The sequence below is a fragment of the Theropithecus gelada genome, chromosome X (assembly GCF_003255815.1).
Source record: "Theropithecus gelada isolate Dixy chromosome X, Tgel_1.0, whole genome shotgun sequence".
NCBI lineage: Eukaryota > Metazoa > Chordata > Mammalia > Primates > Cercopithecidae > Theropithecus > Theropithecus gelada.
The window spans coordinates 96,385,744-96,390,814 of NC_037689.1; the positions used below are offsets into that span (position 1 = coordinate 96,385,744).

Genomic DNA, 5,071 nt, shown 5'->3' on the forward strand with positions numbered 1-5,071 from the left:
AGCATTATTGCAGTTCATATTTTCCAAGAGCAGTAATATTTCATTTTTAAATCTCCACGGCTTTATGAGTTAGGTCAGTGTTTTTTTCTGTATAACAAATTTGGAAACTGAGGCATCATGGGGTTAAAATGCAAATGACTTACTCATAGTCACAGTGCTGGGATTAAAGCCCAGGAGAAGTGACCCAATTCTGGGTTCAGACCAATGAGCAACACTCCTTCCTCACCTGAGTTTTGGGGTTTATATTAATTTTAGCTTATAATAGTGTGACTGCTACCTTAAAGCAGTTTTCTATAGATCTGAGAAAGTTTCATATCCATCATGTTAAGCAACATTCTAAAATCATTTCTACCTTTTCAACTTTGCAATTTATCTTTAAATGCCCATATACACCCAAGGCACATACATCTAGGAATTGCTAACATGTACCACAATGTTTTTATTGCACATTTTGAACAAAAGAATTAGCTAAAAAGTTAGATAAAATGAAATCACATTGGACAGAGAAAAAAACAACATGAATATTTCCTTAAAATTTAGTAAAATGGAAGGCTACTATAGACATGAAAATATGCTATAACTTAGAAAACCTTAAATTCTTTGGATAAATACCTCTGTTATTCTCTAATTTCTTCAGAAGGGCCCATACCAAACCTTAAATGTTCATATTTTTATTAATGTAATATAATTTCCCCATTTTAATAAGTGGTGTGTTATATTTTTATTTAACTTATTTTCTGATTACCATTTTCAGTTCCAAATGGTCCTCATGTTCTTTGGAAGAGTGTCCAAAGAAAACAAATTATTTTTTAGCGTGCTCTCACTCGCTCTCTCTCTTTCTCTCTCTCTCTATATATACACACACACACAATTTATATATACACACATACATGCACATATATATTTATATATAGTTAATTGGCAAGATAAAATTGTATATATTTATGGTTTACAACATATTTTGATATATACATTGTGGAAGGATAAAATCAAGCAATTTAACATATTCATTACCTCATATACCTGTCATTTATTTTTGTGGTGAGAACACTTAAAATCTACTCCCTTAGCAATTTTCAAGAATACAATATATTGTTATTAACTATAATCACCATATTGTATAATAGATCTCTTGAATTTACTCTTCCTAAATGAAATTTCATATTCTTTGACCATCTCCCCAACCCTCCCTTCAACCTGCCCCCTGCTTTCAGCTCCAGGTAACTAACCACTATTCTTTTTTTTTTTTTTCTTTTTCTTTTTACTTTAAGTTCTGGGATACATGTGCAGTGTGTGCAGGTTTGTTACATAGGAATACGTGTGACATGGTGGTTTGCCAAACCCATCAACCCATCATCTCTATTAAGTATTTCTCCTAATGCTATAACTCCCCTTGCCCCCACCCCCTGCCAGACCACGGTGTGTGATGTTCCCATATGTTCTCATTGTTCAACTCCCACTTATGAGTGAGAACATGTGGTGTTTGGTTTTCTGTTCCTTTGTTAGTTTGCTGAGAATGATGGTTTCCAGCTTCATCCATGTCCCTGCAAAGGACATGAACTCATCCTTTTTTATGGCTGCATAATATTCCATGGTGTATGTGTGCCACATTTTCTTTATGCAGTCTACCATTGATAGGCATCTGGGTTGCTTCCAAGTCTTTGCTATTGTGAACAGTGCCACAATAAACATACGTGTGCATGTGTCTTTATAGAATGATTTATAATCCTTTGGGTACATACCCAGTAATGGGATTGCTTGGTCAAATGGTATTTCTGGTTTGAGATTCTTGAGGAATCACCACACAGTCTTCCACAATGTTTGAACTAATTTACACTCCCACCAACAGTGTAAAAGCATTACTGTTTCTCCACATTCTCTCCAGCATCCACTGTTTCCTGACTTTTTAATGATCGCCATTCTAACTGGCGTGAGATGGTATCTCATTGTGGTTGTGATTTGCATTTCTCTAATGACCTGTGATGATGAGCTTTTTTTCATATGTTTGATGGCCACATAAATGTCTTCTTTTGAGAAGTGTCTGTTCATATCCTTTGCCCACTTCTTGATGGGGTTTTTTCTTGTAAATTTGTTTAAGTTCCTTGTAGATTCTGGATATTAGCCCTTTGTCAGATGGATAGATTGCAAAATTTTATCCCCCTATTCTACTCTGCTTCTGTTAATTCTACTTCTTTAGATTCCACATTTAAGTGAGATCATGTGGTACTTGTCTTTCTGTGCCTGGCTTATTTCACTTAGCATGATGTCCTCTAGATTCACTCATGTTGTCACTAATGACAGAATCTCCTTTGTTTTAATGGCTGAATAGCTCTTTCCCATCTTGCATGATGATGGGTGAAAAAGTTGACAAGCCAGATACTAAGGAGAACAAACCCAAAGCCAAGAAGCCTGATGCTGGTAGCAAGGTGAAAAAGGGTACCCTCAAGGCTAAAAAGCCCAAGAAGGGAAAGCCCCGTTGCAGCGGAAATTCTATCCTTGTCAAAGGAATTGCCAGATATTCCCAATCTGCTATGTATTCCAGAAAGGCCATGTACAAGAGGAAGTACTCTGCCGCTAAATCCAAGGTTCAAAAGAAAAAGGAGAAGTTTCTTGCAAATTGGTTGCAAAACCAATTGATGATAACAAGAATAGCAGTACCAGGTTGGTTAAACTTCTCAAAGGGCCTAGATATTATCCTACTGAAGATATGACTTGAAATATTTTGAGCCATGTCAAAAATCCCTTCAGTCAGCACATGAGAAAACTGTGAGCCAGCATCACCCCTGGGACCATTCTGATCATCCTCACTGGGTGCCACAGAGGCAACAGGGTGGTTTTCTTGAAGTAGCTGGCTAGTGACCTGTTACTTGTGACTGGACCTCTGGTCCTCAATCGAGTTCCTCTACAAAGAGCACGTTGGAAATTTGCCATTGCCACCTCAACCAAAATTGATATCAGCAATGTGAAAATCCAAAAACATCTTACCGACATTTACTTCAAGAAGAAGCAGCTACAGAAGCCCAGACACCAGGGAGGTGAGATCTTCAACACAGAAAGAGAGAAACATGAGATTACAGAACAGTGCAAAGTTGATTGGAAAACAGTGCACTTTACCGCAGTTTGAGTTTACCAAACTCAAAGCTATTCCTCAGTTCCAGGGCTACCTGTGATCTGTGTTTGCCCTGATGAATGGAATTTATCCTCACTAATTAGTGTTCTAAATTCCTTAAGAAGAACCTAATGAAATAACTTACATATTTAAATAAATAAAAAATAAAGGCTGAGCAGTATTCCTTTGTGAAAACAGCCATTTTTTTAACCTTTACCTTCTGTGTGGACCCATAGCACTTACAATAGTATTGTCAGAAATCTTTCTCTACAGTTTGTTGTTCCAGGAGCCTTTATAATCTTGATTTATCATTTTTTCAATAGAACATCATCAACTATCCTATTCATCATAGTACAATATTCATAATTCAAGTTATCTGTGACTATAGTGGTCTTTCAAGCTTATTTGTTTATTGTCTTATATCTCAGTTTGAGTAGGTTACTATGGCAACAGGCACTATAGAAATGTACAAGATAAATAATGGATTATGAATCTTCACAGGTGTCCAGCTAGGATATCTTTAATGAAAAGTCACTCTAAAATTGAAAGAATCTTTCTCATATATATGTTATGACCCACATGTAGAAATCACTCATTTATAAACAGGTATGCCTATCACCAAAAAGCCAGGTGAGTTCTCAATTTAGAAACACACTTTAGGAAGTTACTTTAGGTTTGCCCTTAGCAAAATAATTAAACTAGTTTTACTTTATTTCTCTTAAAGTTGCCAAGCCTAAAAGCATCACAAACACTAAATGGATTCATTGTTTTTCTTCATCCATCTCAGCTCAAATCAGATGTGGCTTAACATTTGCACTATAACAAGTACTTGCATGTCTTGATGTACAAATTTCATAGGCAAATTTTAAAAGAACTTTGACAAATGGCAATATCTATAGATGGAGTGAAGCCCAGGATTATGAGAAGTCTGGAATTCATTTTGTGTACAGAATAGTTAAAGGAGCAGGGTGAGAAAAAGACAACAGAGCACATGAGAGCTGCCTCCGGGGTTTGAAGATTCAGTGAAAGAGACAACTTATTCTGTAGCTCTCTGGAATGCAAAAATACAATCCAAGTGTAGCAGTGAGAAGAGGTAGGTTTGGTTTCCACATACAAAGTGGCTGTGCAACACCAGAGCTCGTCAGTATACAAACAACGGCCTCATGATGTAGTGAGCTCTCTGAGAGAATTCCTGGAGGGTGGGATGCTTGGAAAAGAAAGCTGCTAGGATCCCTTCAAACTCCATTACATAATTCTTGGATAAGAATTGTGAACATTTGGTGAGCTACCATATGTTTTACCTATTTTAGCTCATTTCATCCTCACAAGAACCTTATGAAGTAGATACTCTTATTACATAAACAAGGAAACTGAGTGGCAACAACAAAATTCAATACTTTGTCCAAGGCCACTTGATAGGAATAGTGGATTTGGAATTCAAACCCAAATAATTTGATGCCACAGCCAAAGCTAACTACTATGCCACACAGCTCTTAAAACTGAGTGGCACGTTGGTTCTGTGTGACCCTAAATGTCTCCAAACAACCCTTCAGAAGTCTATGTCTATTAATAGTTTCATCTTTAGCAGTGATGCTACATATCACAAGTGTATGCAGTGTTTAAATTCAACTAGATATTAGAAGTACAATTATTGTCTTTGTGTGTTTGTGTGTGCATGTGTGTATGTATGTATGTTAGGGAAGCAGTCTGAGAAAATTTGGGCATTGAAAATGAGTTATATATTTGCACTTAAGGCTCCTGTCTTCTGTCCACTTTCCTATCAACATTTTTTTATTTTGGTGACTCATCTTGTCTCATGACTTTATATGCTATCTACATATTGATTTCTCAAATTTAAATCTCCAGCCCTGGCTCCCCAGCTTTGATCTCCAGACACATCTATATTCCTGCCTGCTTATCATGGATGTCCGACTTGGGATGCCCAAAGTACAATTCTTTCCA

At 36.7% G+C, this 5,071-nt stretch overlaps 1 pseudogene; it reads left to right on the top strand.

Annotated features, from left to right (window-relative positions):
* The first annotated feature begins 2,348 nt into the window (after nucleotides 1-2,348).
* On the top strand, nucleotides 2,349-3,221 carry LOC112616475 (annotated as a pseudogene).
* Nucleotides 3,222-5,071: the final 1,850 nt, after the last annotated feature.